This window comes from Microtus oregoni, unplaced genomic scaffold, assembly GCF_018167655.1.
Source record: "Microtus oregoni isolate MIOR12 unplaced genomic scaffold, Mior012 000013F_ref0000133, whole genome shotgun sequence".
In the NCBI taxonomy this organism is placed as follows: domain Eukaryota; kingdom Metazoa; phylum Chordata; class Mammalia; order Rodentia; family Cricetidae; genus Microtus; species Microtus oregoni.
The window spans coordinates 11,638,788-11,654,377 of record NW_024543072.1 but is presented as its reverse complement, the minus strand read 5'-3'; positions in this window follow the sequence as shown (position 1 = coordinate 11,654,377).

Sequence of the window (15,590 nt, the reverse complement as noted above, 5' to 3'; positions counted from 1 at the left end):
ATCACTACAGTTCCTGTTCTCAGGCATGCCTGGGCACCTGTGATTTAGTTTCTGAACTGGACCCATTCCCACTCTCTTACTGGGCCCCCTCCTGGGTAAGGCCTGATTTGGGTACTGGACCAGGGGCTGTTGAACATGGTCACTGACTTTCCTTATAGACAACTGCTCTTGGATTCTTGATTTCTGGCTGACATTTGGGGTCCCCTTTGGAGGTGGTAGAACTCACTGTCTATGTTTGTCTAATTTTGAATTTAAAATAAATCCAAGTTGAGAGATCAGAGCTTTGCCAGGCCTTGGCAGAATTGGGGCATTGGGCATGGCTAGTCTTGTTTCCTTTGTTCTGGTAAATTCTGTCCTCTGAGGCATAAGCCCCAGAATTCAAGGGCTCTGTCTGTGTCCTGGTAGGTTTTCTCCTTCTGTGTTCTGGGACCACCCCCTTCTGTCTATTTGTTCTCCTTCTGAGGCACTTGGGGTCTTCGATAACTGAAGTCTGGCTTCCTGGACTTTACCCTCTGCCAGAACTACCTTCCTGTAGGTAACACACAAGGAGTAGAGGCCTTGTCTGGTTCCAGGCTGCATCATGATCTTAGGGAACCACTTCAAATGTAGGCTCTTTGCCTGCTGTTGGTCACAGTGCTGGGGAGGGTGGGAAGTCGAGAGAGGTCCTCTTCCACTGTGATGTCAACTGTTCCGGTCTCTGTCCCCTGGATATGTTAGATGATTATGAGAGTGGCTGATGTGGGCCTTCCCCATGCAGGTTCTGATGATTGGCACTTGGGGTGGGCCACCATCGCCTAGGAGTCTAGGGCTGGAGACTGAACTCTGTATTCACACTGATGTCACACTACTCAAGACACCAGCCCTGAAGACCTGAAACTTCTTCAGCTCTAAAATGGAGTGGTCACAGAACTTCATCTTTGGCTTATGGGAATGGAGTTGCAGAACCCTCGTCAGGCACCTCCAGTTAGTGCTGGGCTCACACACTGGTGTTACCCAGTGTTTCATGGCCACGGGACAGGGCTAGTAGCTCTTTGCTACTGACTTGGCTGCTCCTGTAGCCCATAGCCTATTCCCTTGACGTTTTTCCTTCAGCCTCATCCCAGGTTCTGCACCCCCAGTTTTGTGCCCTCTATAAGACATGTGCCTTCTGGCTGGGAGCCTTTGAAATCAGTTCCTAGAGCCACACGGGGGAGGAGATTGCTCCCTATTGGTTGGTAGAGAGGGACAGAAGCCCAGCAAGGACATGCCTTGAGGTCAATCCAGACCGAAAGCAGAACTCTGGGTTTCCAAGGGTGGACAGTAGACCCCAGGCGCTTTAGCTCTTGGGTATGCAGGCTTTGAAGCTCCAGGAGCCTTGAGGAAGGTCTCTGGATGGAACCCTAGGGTCTATTCCAAAGGGAGTGCTGTGTACTTACAGGCAGGGTGCATTTGTGCCTGCATCTGCCCATCACCCAGCGCACACAACTTGGAGTCCACATGCTGTCCAGGCCTTTCCTCCAGATTCTCCTGTGCTGATGGACCTGCCAGGTGATCTTGATTAAAGGGGAAGCTTGGCCTCTGTCAGTGTTGAAATCATTCTTGTTTGTCATTTTGGTCTGGTCCAGTTTTGTCATTTGAAACTATGACTAGTCCTTTATGAGTTCCCATGCAACTTGTCAGGCAGGGTAGGGCCACTGTGGAGTCTGGAGTGTGTCAAGACTGGTCTGAACCAGTCTGGTCTGGTTGAGACTGGTCCAGACCAGTCGGAACCGGTCTGGTCCAGTCTGGTCTGGTTGAGACCAGTCTGGATCAGTCTAGTCTGGTTGGGACCAGTCTGGACCGGTCTGTTCTGGTTGAGACTGGTCTGGTCTGATCTGAGGAAGGAGCAACAGCTATTAAAAGATATTTGCTTATAAATGCTGCAGAATTAATCCAAGATAGGTATTTTGAAAATATCTTTATTTCAAAATTGAAGTCAAAAGGTATGTTAATTTGGAGAAGAGATTTTGCTTTTGTTTCCACAGAAAATGAGAGACTGTGGATTTATTCAGAGTTAAGAAAAATCAGCTTTGATCAAGGAAGACCATGTGAGAAAACTCCGGCAGGAATAGATGGCTCAGATGTCTGAGTTCTTCACCCAGAACAGGCTCAAGACTGCTGCCTGAGATGATAAAGATTCACAGGATACTTCAGTCAGGACTTGATCATAACTCTAAGTTTTCTTTAGGTTCCTATAAGATTATCAGCACCCCCAACCAGCTGGAAGTAGCCTGGAATACTACAACCACATTCCCCAAAAATGGACTATGGATATTTTCCTTTTTTTTTTAAAAAAAAAAAGAAGGGGAAGTGGTATGGGAGAATTGTCTGAACCTGTCAATCATGTTTTAAGTAAATGCTGATTGGCCAGGCAGGAAGTATAGGCAGGAAAACCAGACAGGAAGTAGAAATGATGCAATGAGAACAGGAGAATTATGGGAAGGTTGAAGTTGATTCCTCCCATTCTTGCCCAGACCACCGAAGAAGCAGGATGTGACCTTCCAGCCAAAAAAGGTACCGAGCCATATGGCAAAAATAGATCAGAATAATGGGTTAATATAAGCTACAAGAGCCAATAAGTAGCCTGAGCTAATGGGCCAATCAGTTTTTATAGCGATCTCTGTGTGATTTTCTTTGGGGCTAAACAGCTATGGGAACCGGGTGGAACATAAACCCCAACAAACAGGTCCCTCATGTTACATAGGCTACAATCCTCAGCCCCAGAGAAGCTAGGTAACAGCTTCTCTAAGAAGGATACATGTGTCTCCATGGGAAGAGGAAATAGATGAGATGTCCTGAGTAAACTGGAGGTGAGGGGAACACAGTGGGGAGGAGTATAGAGAGCTGCAGAGAGACATTGGATAATAGAGAAAAACTTCTGAATTAAATCAATCTGTCTATTTTAAGGATGTGCTGATGTCAGAATGGAAATGAGGATATATATTACATTGGGAAAGAGGTTTTGTGTTTGTTTTCATAGGAGAAGAAAAGTTATGGATACCATCAAAATTGATAAAGATTGTATTCAAACAGGAGAGACTTCTTGATTAGGAGAGAGGCAATAGCTCATCAAACACTTTGGCCATTCAATACAAACTTATAAGACTAAAAATGCCTTGCATTTGATCAGGCACAAAAAATATTCTAAAAATTCTTATTAAAAGATAATACTTTTTAAATAAATAAATAAGAATCTATTCTATTAAAAAAAGAAGGATTAGGAGGTATGACCTTTTTGGAGGAAGTGTGTCACTAGGGACTAAGCCTCTGAAATTGTAAACAAGGCCTCAATTAAATGCTTCCTTTTATAAGAAAAAAAGATAATACTTTTTATGGATCAGACCGGCTCAGACCGGCTTAGACTGGTTCAGACTGGCTCAGACCTGACCAGAGCAGTCTCGACCGGTTCAGACTGGTCTTGACCCACTCAGACTGGACCAGACCGGTTCAGACTGGTTTAGACTGGTTCAGACCAGACCAGACCGGCCCAGGCAGGTTTAGACCAGTTCAGACTGGACCAGACTGGTCTCGACAGGAACAGACTGGTCTCAACTGGAACAGACTGCTTAGTCTGTCTTGTCCTGGGATTCTTCATTTTATGGCATCTTTCTGGGAAAATAAAACCCAGTGTTCCTTTTTTACATAATATTTACACAGCCAAGGGCAAGCTGGCCTCCCACCCTTTCCCCTAGATGCTCTTTTTGTACTATCTTGTCCCTTTTTCTGTCTCAATTTCTCTTGTCCCTAGATCACTTTGCTTCCCACTGTCCCAGTATCCTTGTCCATGGAGCCTCCTTTGGTTTATGTCAGGGGTCTGTCTTGCCTTGGCTTTGTCTTTCTCTTCCTGTGGTCTGGAGCATCGCCCCCAGGCCATGGCTTGGTCTGGGTTTCGGTGTCCTTGATTTAGGGGGCTAAGCTCTTACCTCTTCCTATCTTGTTTTCTTTTGAGCATACACTGAAGGACTGAGTTTACAAAACCATTTTTTTTTTTTTTTTTTTTTTTTGGTTTTTCGAGACAGGGTTTCTCTGTGGCTTTGGAGCCTGTCCTGGAACTAGCTCTGTAGACCAGGCTGGTCTCGCACTCACAGAGATCCGCCTGCCTCTGCCTCCCAAGTGCTGGGATTAAAGGCGTGCGCCACCATCGCCCGGCACAAAACCATTTCTGAACAGACCCTTAGACAGGGAGGCCTCCCTGGGATCTCTCGGCTGGGTTTCCATTGCTTTGGGCCAGAGAAGAAATTACTTGTCAGTGATCCTGCTGGATGAATGCAAGGACCCAAGAACAACCAGAAAAGAACCCCATGAGTTCTAGGTTTGGTGGGCACACGTGCTGGGTCATCTCTTTTTTCGAGTGTTAGGCTTATTAGGTTTGGGTGTGGTTTGAGCCTCCTTGTGGGGTGGGCATAGCAGCACTGTCCTATCCTTGGGGTGTCTTTCCTGTATAGCAATGGGCTCATATCCAGGAAGTCAAGCCTAGAGACTGGATCAGAAGATTTCTGACTTTGACACCATCTGCCTACATCTCCTTTCTAGGCCTGAGGAGGGCGGAAGCAAGGAGCCTCTTTCGGGCCAGAACTTCCCATGTGCTCCCCAGAGCTACACTGGGGTGCTGGAGCCCAGGGGAAAGAGAGGGGTCGTCTCAGCTCATACTCCTGCTGTCCTACCTGCAGCTCTGTGCCCCATTCCTGCTTTCCTTTGCTCAGTTTTAAACAAAGGTCTGAGTAGACAATGAGCCAAGGGTGACGTTTTGTGTGTAAACTTCTGATGCTTTTACTTTGGCAGGGTTTCTGGTTCTCTTATCGTGGATTGGAGCTAATGAAGGAGGGAAATGATTTCTTGTGTGGGTTTGAATTCCTAAACTCACAGTGCATAGCTTATTCTTCTCAAGGTAGGCACTCCTCTGGGCAGGGCAGAGTTAGGAATGTGGTCACAGGCCATTGGCCTGGGAATGGTGCAGAACCCCACTGAAGCACAGGTCAGCAAGGAGAGCCATGCTTTAACAGAGATAGTTTACCATTTACTTTTTCATTGGCATGGGTTTTAAGGTATTCCATTAAGATATTATTTGTCTTAATTACAAAACCTTTTGGCCTGCCTGTGCTGTTGGTTCCTAGCCACTGCCTGATTTCCTGGGCCAGGCTCTTGAGTCCCCTCCTGCAGGGACTGAGCACCCTCTTTCCAGCTTATACTAGTTCTTCCATGCTGTTGGAAGGGTGACCGGATGCCCTCTAGTGGTGAGGTGGGGCACAGCATGGGAGCATAGGGAAGTATCAAGGGTGTTCCATTTCACTGTGAAGGGTGATGCTCCAGAGTTGGTGGGGTGACCATCTGGGGAAACAGTCTCTACCCTGCTAAGCCCACCTATCACTTAACCCTTTAGCACTCCTCCCCTAGTGCTGGGGGTGCTCCCTTAGGCCCTGCTGACTGCGAGTAATTGCATTGTGAAATGAGAGTTACCTGAATGCTTAGAACACTTCCTTCCCACTTAAGAATTCAGGAGGCCTCTGGTTCCAGGCTTGGTTCTGTAGCTCGACATAGATATCAAGGAGTCGGGTTCTTTCCAGCTATCTGCTCTGCCATCTTCAGGGTCTTAGTGAGGGCTGAGGTGACCTCCCCGTCACATGATACCTGCTACACCTTCGTGAGCTAACTTCTACAATACTCTTCATCCAAATCTGCCACGAGAAGATATTGGCACACATATTAAAAGATTGAAAAATTGCATTTCTTAGTCTGATTTATAAAATAATTTAAAAATGGTCTCTGGGGGAAATTTGAGGACAGTTTTATTTTGCGTGTGTGTGTGTGTGTGTGTGTGTGTATGGAAACAGCAGGCAAGCTGTAAGTCTGAGCAGTTGCCAGGAGGAGGGAGATGGAGAAGAGGGAGAGAGAAGCCCATGGCAGTTGAGTTAGGCCAACATGATCTGCCCTGGAGGTCATGCAGATAAAGAGCTGCATGGTGTGGAAGGAGGAGGGACAGCTTCAGAAAGAGGGAGGAATTCCAGAGTGTCTAAGAACTCATGCCTGGGCCTTCACCAGTATTTGGAAGAAAAAGAAATAGAAGGAAAAGGAGAAATATCCTTTTTATGGGTAACTCAGGAAAGCGAGAAGTTTCCGCAGTGACATTCTAGAAGTATCTGCAGCCAGGGTGGGGCTTCTGGGAGAGATAAGGACGTCATCTCATTAAAGGGATAAATTTAGTCTTGTCCCCTTAACACATCTTCAGGTAAACCAAATTTGAGGGGAGGGGGTGTGGTCCTGGAGACCAGTTGATTGATAGGCCAGCTGTATTAACTCTTAGAACAAACAATATTATATAATGTTTGTCTCTTGTTTTCTGACCTGGTCTTATTATGACATCTGTGGTTTTAAACATCATCTAGAGGGACTCACATGGCATGCAGCCTTTTCAGACTGGCTTCTCTCACCTAGTGAGATGGAGTCTGTCAAGCTTCCTCTATGTCTTCATGGCTCGTGTAGAAACCTTGTAGAAGTCTTCATGGCTTGAGAGTAAGAATATGATGTTTTGAGGCCACACTGCCTTGTGGCAGCTCCTCCTCCCTTTCACAGATGCTGGTACCCTATTGAGACATTATCTGTGAGTCCATAACTGAAGGACTTCCCAGGGCCAGGCTCTCTCATCTGGGAAGTGAGTTTACACCAAAGGGAATACTGGTTGACTACATATCCGGATCCCCACCTACTTCCTCCCTATCTCTCGTCTGGGCATCAGAAAGCCTGGCTGCAGACTTGGCCTGTGAAACCTTCCCCCACCTCAGAAGCAAACTCTTCCGTTTGCCATGTGGACTCTGATTCCCCTTTTCAGTGACCCTGCCACGCTGTCTGCCTCTTGTGCTGGTCTGAGCTCTCCTTAGAGCTTCCACCATGGCCATTGTCTGCTTGTCTGTCCAAGACATTAATAACTTTGATCATAAATTCTGTATTCCCCGGTAACCAGTCTCAGTGTCCTTCTTGAATCCCCTTCTGAAATCTTTCATTTTGTCACTTCTTTTTAGTACTGAGTAGTATTTTATTGTACGGATGTACCAAAGTCTGTCTGTCTTGCTGAAGGACATCTTGTTTGCTATATGTTTGGGTTTTATAAATCATCATATGATTGCGACAAAAGTCCAGCTCTGTTGGGTAAATTCTTAGGGGCATGATGTGGTAAGATGACTCTAGCGACTCCCAGTTCAAAGCCGTCTCCACAGCAACCACCCCAATCTGTATTCCCACTAGCATGGTATGAGAAGTTTATTTCTCATCTTTTTTTTAATCTTTAGCCATTACACAAGCTAAAGTGAATATCATTGTGTATAGAATTTTGTGGGTATATGTGAGACTATCTGTATTTTTTCATCAGCCGAATTACTTTTCTTTTTCTTTTTCTTTTTTTTTTTTAATTTTTCGAGACAGGGTTTCTCTGTGGCTTTGGAGCCTGTCCTGGAACTCGCTCTGTAGACCAGGCTGGTCTCGAACTCACAGAGATCCGTCTGCCTCTGCCTCCCGAGTGCTGGGATTAAAGGCGTGCGCCACCATCGCCCGGCCCGAATTACTTTTCAAAAATATTTTTATCTACAATGACTGAAAATGCTCACTTTCACACCCACATTTGACTGCATGCTACCAAACTTTAGCATTTTGGCAATTTAATGAGTGAGAAAAGGGTGTTTCCTGCAAGGCTTTCACTCTGAGCGAGCAAGGTGGCGTTCTGTCTACTGTCTGGGTGAGATTCTTTATCTGGTGACCTTCAGGATCTGCAATGTTGGATGAGTTACTGAATGTCTCTGGACTTCAGTCCCTCCTGCTATAAAGTGAAGATAGCAATGGTCTTCGCCTTGTTAATTGAACTTGAGGCCTCAAAGGTATCTGTCAACACTTGTGTATCTTTTACTAATGCTAGTGACCTGGACAACTAACCAAGATATCACTACTAATCGTGCACCCAGGGTTTGCCCAAGGTAGTAGGCTCAAGGAAGGCAGCAGTGGCAGGCAGAAGGGCTGCCTTCTCTATGTGCTCTATAGTTTCCCTTTGTGGTGGTCCGCCTCTGGTCAGCTTTTCCAGCTCCAGGGTTTCTTACACAGCCTTTGCCTGGATGGCCTAGCTAAGGGCCCCCATGACTCCCACAACTACTTCTCCATTTAGAGACTGGCAGGCCTTTCTGGACACCCTATCTCCTCCCTGCTATTGCTCACAGGCCATTACTGCTGTGTTCACAGCTCCTCTCAAAGCCCTTGCAAGCAACTTCCTTCCTTATCAGCCCTTGTGACTCCCTTGAGCCATGGGTGGTTTTGCCGTCTGGGATGCTGCAGCAAGGTGAGGCTGTGGATCCCTTGGCTCTGGGTTTGACATGAGCAATGGGCCTGGGCCTGGGTGCCCAGAGCTCCTTACTTAGTTAGGGTTCTGTCTGGGCCAGGTACTTCCAGGAACTTAGCATCTTCTTTACAGCATTTGCAGAATGATAGCAATGGAACTTTATTCAAAGCAACGTGGTAGTGTAGATTAGAAAGAAATACCCTATCAAGACTGTCACCAAGGTGGTCTGCAGACATGGCTTAGTGGTTAGGAATACTTGCTGCTCTTCCAGGGGACTGCACTTCAGTCCCTGGCATCTGGCACCAGGGCAGCTCATAAGCGCCTGTAATTCAAGCTTCATGGGATGCTATACCCTCTTCTGGCCTCTGCTGGTGCCTGCATAGATGTGGCAGACACAAACACGAATACAAATAGAACATTCTTGAAATGTTAAAAGATCTTAAGGGGTAACATCAAGCTACATGAATGTTAAAGAACCCAAGAGCTATGACTGTTATGTGGGGCTTTGTTTATGAGGTTCAAACAAAGGAGTTTGGTTACCAGAGGTGTGATTTAAAAGACTCTGTTATTATTATTATTACTATTGGCTTAAATCTCATTCTTTCCATTCCTACGTGCCTGTCACCTACTGGCTGAAGACCTATGGGCATCCCATAGGATCAGGGCCCTGCTTGAGCAAGACCGAAACCTTTCATTCTGATTTGACTGTTTTTAAATCAAAGAGCTTCCACCTCTGTGTTCCCCACGATTTCAGCAGAGCCAGAGGTGAATAAAGGAAACTACTGGAACATTGGGCAAGGGCTGTGCTTCCTGGTCGCATCAGCTGGCCTCACAGACTCCACACTTCTCCCTGCAGCTGTGTGCAGAGTTGAGGACAGATGCAAACAAGACTGGAGGAGATAGAGCTCCGCAGAGCTGCGCTTGGAAGGTGATGCAGTTTGTGTTTCCAGGACAACCATTCATAGACTCAACAACTGGCCTGTTTATGAAGTGCTCGCTGGCGTGTGTTTATACGTGGCCTTCTGTGTGCCAGACATTTAGCTGCATTTTGGCTGCTTGCAGATTCCACCCACAAGGCGTTCACAGCCAGGGAGAGATAAATGTGTCGGGTAAAACAGTCTATGGTGTGAGAAACACTTACTCCTGCCTGTCTGTTGGAACAGTCCCCTCCAGGATCTTCCCGCTTTTCAGAATATTTCTTGTCCAGCGTGGAGGCAAGCACCTTTAATCCCAGCATCGGGAGGCAGAGACAGGTGGACCTCTGGTATTGCGATTTGTAGGCTGGTTTTCTTTGCATTATTTTAAAAACCACTTATGAGTGAGTACATGTGATAATTGTCTTTCTGGGTCTGGGTTGCCTCACTCAAAATGATGTTTTCTAACTCTGTCCATTTGCCTGTAAATTCAAGATGTCGTTATTATTTTCTGCTGTGTAGTACTCCATTGTGTAAATGTACCACATTTTCCTTATCCATTCTTAGGTCGAGGGGCATTTAGGTTGTTTCCAGGTTCTGGCTATGACAGACAAAGCTGCTGTGAACATAGTTGAGCACATGTCCTTGTGGCACGATTGAGCATCCTTTGGATATATACCCAAAAGTGGTATTACTGGGTCTTGAGGAAGGTTGTTTCCTAATTTTCTGAGAAATAGCCACACTGACATCCAAAGGGGTTGTACCAGCTTGCATTCCCAGCAGCAATGCAGAAGTGTTCCCTTTTCCCCACAACCTCTCCAGCCTAAGTTGTCATCAGTGTTTTTGTTCTTGGCCATTCTTACAGGTATAAGATGGGATCTCAGAGTTGTTTTGATTTGCATTTCTCTGATGACTAAGGATGTTGGGCATCTCCTTAAGTGTCTTTCTGACATTTTAGATTCCTCTGTTGAGAGTTCTCTGTTTAGGTCTGTACTCCATTTTTAAAAATTGGATTATTTGTTTTCTGGTGACCAATTTCTTGAGTTCTTTGTATATTTTGGAGATCAGACCTCTGTCTGATGTGGGGTTAGTGAAGATCTTTTCCCATTCTGTAGGCTGCTGTTTTGTCTGTTGACTGTGTTCTTTGCTTTACAGAAGCTTTTCAGTTTCTGAAGGTCCAATTTATTAATTGTTTCTCTCAGTGTCTGTGCTGCTGGGGTTATATTTAGGAAGTGGTCTCCCGTGCCAATGCATTCAAGTGTACTTCCCACTTTCTCTTCTATGAGGTTCAGTGTGGCTGGCTCTATGATGAGGTCTTTGATCCATATGGACTTGAGTTTTGTGCATAGTGATAGATATGGATCTATTTTCATTCTCCTATATGTTGATATCCAGTTATGCAAGCACCATTTGTTAAATATGCTTTCATTTGTTCACTTGATATTTTTGCTTCTTTGTCAAAAATCAGGTATTCGAACATGTGTGGATTGATATCCGGGTCTTCTATTCTATTCCATTGGGTCTCCTGTCTGTTTTTATGCTAATACCAGGCTGTTTTCAGTATTGTAGTTCTGTAGTAGCGTTTGAAGTCAGGATTGTGATGCCTCCAGAAGTTCTTTTATTGTACAGGATTGTTTTGGCTAGCCTGTTTTTTTTTTTTGTTTTTTGTTTTTGTTTTTTTTTTTTTTGCTTTTCCATATGAAGTTAAGTATTGTTCTTTCAAGGTCTGTGAAGAATTTTGCTGTGTACCCCATTTTTTAATTGTATTATTTGGTTTGTTGGTGTCTAGTTCTTGAGTTTATTTATTTATTAAAGATTTCTGCCTCCTCCCCTCCACCGCCTCCCATTTCCCTCCCCCTCCCCCAATCAAGTCCCCCTCCCTCATCAGCCCGAAGAGCAATCAGGGTTCCTTGCCCTGTGGGAAGTCCAAGGACCACCCACCTCGTTCCAGGTCTAGTTAGGTGAGCATCCAAACTGCCTAGGCTCCCACAAAGCCAGTACGTGCAGTAGAATCAAAACCCATTGCCATTGTTCTTGAGTTCTCAGCAGTCCTCATTGTCTGCTATGTTCAGCGAGTCCGGTTTTATCCCATGCTTTTTCAGACCCAGGCCAGCTGGCCTTGGTGAGTTCCCGAAAGAACAACCCCATTGTCTCAGTGTGTGGGTGCACCCTTCACGGCCCTGAGTTCCTTGCTCGTGCTCTCTCTCCTTCTGCTCCTGATTTGGACCTTGAGATTTCTGTCCAGTGCTCCCATGGGGGTCTCTGTCTCTGTTTCCTTTCATTGCCTGATGAAGGTTAATATCCAGGAGGATGACTATATGTTTTTCTTTGGGTTCACCTTCTTATTTAGCTTTTCTAGGATCATGAATTATAGGCTTAATGTCCTTTATTTATGGCTAGAAACCAATTATGAGTGAGTACATCCCATATTCCTCTTTTTGGGTCTGGCTTACCTCACTCAGGATAGTGTTTTCTATTTCCGTCCATTTGCATGCAAAATTCAAGAAGTCATTGTTTTTTACTGCTGAGTAGTACTCTGATATGTATATATTCCATACTTTCTTCATCCATTCTTCCATTGAAGGGCATCTAGGTTGTTTCCGGGTTCTGGCTATTAAAAACAATGCTGCTATGAACATAGTTGAGCAAATACTTTTGTTGTATGATAGGGCATCTCTTGGGTATATTCCCAAGAGTGGTATTGCTGGGTCCAGGGGTAGGTTGATCCCGAATTTCCTGAGAAATCGCCACACTGATTTCCAAAGTGGTTGCACAAGTTTGCATTCCCACCAGCAATGGATGAGTGTACCCCTTTCTCCACAACCTCTCCAGCAAAAGCTATCATTGGTGTTTTTTATTTTAGCCATTCTGACAGGTGTAAGATGGTATCTTAAAGTTGTCTTGATTTGCATTTCCCTGATCACTAAGGAAGTTGAGCATGACCTTAAGTGTCTTTTGGCCATTTGAACTTCTTCTGTTGAGAATTCTCTGTTCAGCTCAGTGCCCCATTTTATAGTTGGGTTGATTAGATTTTTACGGTCTAGTTTCTTGAGTTCTTTATATATTTTGGAGATCAGACCTTTGTCAGTTGCGGGATTGGTGAACATCTTCTCCCAGTCAGTGGGTTGCCTTTTTGTCTTAGTGACAGTGTCCTTTGCTTTACAGAAGCTTCTCAGTTTTAGGAGGTCCCATTTATTCAATGTTGTCCTTAATGTCTGTGCTGCTGGGGTTATACGTAGGAAGTGGTCTCCTGTGCCCATGTGTTATAGAGTACTTCTCACTTTCTCTTCTATCAGGTTCAGTGTGTTTGGACTGATATTGAGGTCTTTAATCCATTTGGACTTGAGTTTTGTGCATGGTGATAGATATGGATCTATTTTCATTCTTCTACAGATTGACATCCAGTTATGCCAGCACAATTTGTTGAAGATGCTCTCTTTTTTCCACTGTATACTTTTAGCTCCTTTATCGAAAATCAGGTGTTCATAGGTTTGTGGGTTAAAGTCCGGGTCTTCAATTCGATTCCATTGGTCGACTTCTCTGTTTTTATGCCAATACCAAGCTGTTTTCAATACTGTGGCTCTGTAATAGAGTTTGAAGTCAGGGATGGTAATGCCTCCAGGTGATCCTTTATTGTATAAGATTGTTTTGGCTATCCTGGGTTTTTTGTTTTTCCATATAAAGTTGATTATTGTCTTCTCCAGATCTGTGAAGAATTTTGATGGGGATTGCATTGAATCTATAGATTGCTTTTGGTAGAATTGTCATTTTTACTATGTTGATGCTCCCAATCCACGAGCAAGGGAGGTCTTCCATTTTCTGGTGTCCTCTTCAATTTCTTTCTTCAAAGACTTAAAGTTCTTGTCAAATAGATCTTTCACTTCCTTGGTCAGAGTTACCTCAAGATATTTTATGTTATTTGTGGCTATCATGAAAGGTGATGCTTCTCTGATTTCCCTCTCTGCTTCCTTATCCTTAGTGTATAGGAAGGCAACTGGATTTGGAGTTGATCTTCTATCCTGCCACATTACTAAAGGGGTTTATCAGCTGTAGGAGTTCTTTGGTAGAGTTTTTGGGGTCGATTATGTATACTATCATATCATCTGCAAATAATGAAAGCTTAACTTTTTCCTTTCCAATTCGAATCCACTTGATCCCCTTATGTTGTCTTATTGCTATTGCTAGAACTTCAAGCATTATATTGAAGAGGTATGGAGAGAGTGGACAGCCTTGTCGTGTTCCTGATTTTAGTGGGATGGCTTTGCATTTTTCTCCATTTAATTTAATGTTAGCTGTCGTCTTGCTGTAGATAGCTTTTATTATATTTAGGTATGACCCTTGTATCCCTAATCTCTCCAAAACCTTTATCATAAAGAGGTGTTGAATCTTGTCGAATGCTTTTTCAGCATCTAATGAAATGATCATATGGTTTTTTTCTTTCAGTTTATTTATAAGGTGGATTACATTGATAGATTTGCATATGTTGAACTAGCCCTGCATCTCTGGGATGAAGCCTACTTGATCATAATGGATAATTTTTCTAATGTGTTCTTGGATTCGGTTTGCCAGTATTTTATTGAGAATTTTTGCGTCGATGTTCATGAGTGAGATAGGCCTGTAATTCTCTTTCTTGGTTGGGTCTTTGTGTGGTTTTGGTATCTGGGTAACTGTAGCTTCATAAAAGGAATTTGGCAATAATTCTTCTCTTTCTATATTGTAAAATAAAGTTCTGGTAGAATTCTGCATTGAAACCATCTGGTCCTGGGCTTTTTTTCGAAGGGAGATTTTTGATAACCGTTTCTAATTCTTTGCGACTAACAGGTCTATTTAGATCGTTCACCTGGTCTTGGTTTAACTTTGGTGTATGGTACTTATCTAAAAAAATGTTCATTTCTTTTGCATTTTCCAGCTTTGTGGCATACAGGCTTTTGTATAAGATCTAATGATTCTCTGAATTTCCTCTTTGTCTGTGGTTATGTCCCCCTTTTCATTTCTGATCTTATTTATTTGCGTGTTCTCTCTCTGTCATTTAATTAGTTTGGATAGGGGTTTGTTGATCTTGTTGATTTTCTCCAAGAACCAACTTTCTGTTTCATTGATTCTTTGGACTGTTTTCTGTGTTTTTATTTCGTTGACTTCAGCCCTCAGTTTGATTATTTCCAGTCTTCTACTAGTCCTGGGTACATCTGCTTCTTTTTTTTCGAGAGCTTTCAGGTGTGCTGTTAAATCCCCAATGTATGCTTTCTCCGTTTTCTTTAAGTGGGCACTTAGTGCTATGAACTTTCCTCTTAGCACTGCTTTCATCGTGTCCCATAGGTTTGAGTATGTCATCCCTTTATTTTCATTAAATTAAAGGAAGACTTTAATTTCTTAATTTCTTCCTTGACCCAGGTGTGGTTCAGTAGTTGACTGTTCAGTTTCCATGAGTTTGTTGGCTTTCTGGGGGTAGCATTATTGTTGCCTTCTAGCTTTAATCTGTGGTGATCTGATAAGACACAGGTGGACACTGATATTTTTTGTATCTGTGGAGGTTTCCTTTGTTACCGAGTATGTGGTCACTTTTCGAGAAGGTTCCATGAGCTGCAGAGAAGAAGGTATATTCTTTCCTATTTGGGCAGAGTGTTCTATAGATGCCTGTTAAGTCCATTTGCTTCATTACCTCCAATAATTCTCTTAATTCTCTATTAGGTTTCTGTCTGATTGACCTGTCCATTGGTGAGAGAGGTGTGTTGAAGTCTCCTACTACTAGTGTGTGTGGTTTGATGTCTGCCTTGAGTTCTAGTAATATTTCTTTTACATAAGTGGGAGCTTTTATATTAGGGGCATAGATATTCAGGATTGAGACTTCATCCTGATGACCTGTTCCTGTTATGAGTATAAAGTGTCCATCTCGATCTCTTCTGATTGATTTTAGTTTGAAGTCAGTTTTGTTAGAAATTAGTATGGCCCCACCTGCTTGTTTCTTAGGACCATTTGCTTGAAACACCTTTTCCCAACCCTTTACTCTGAGTAGATGCCTGTCTTTGTGGTTGAGATGTGTTTCTTCCAAACAGCAGAATGTTGGATCCTGTTTTCGTATCCAATCTCTTAACCTGTGCCTTTTTGTAGGTGAATTGAGTCCATTAATATTAAGTGATATTAATTACCAGTGGTTGTTTACTATGGTTATTCTTATTGTTTTTGGTAGTAGAGATTGTGTGTCTCCCTTCTTTGCGTTGTGCTGGTGAAGGGTCGCTAGATGCCTGAGTTATTGTAGGCAGTGTTGGCAATGTTGGATTCCTTGGGTTGTGATTTTCCTTCTATTACTTTCTGTAGGGCTGGATTTGTGGCTACGTTTTGTT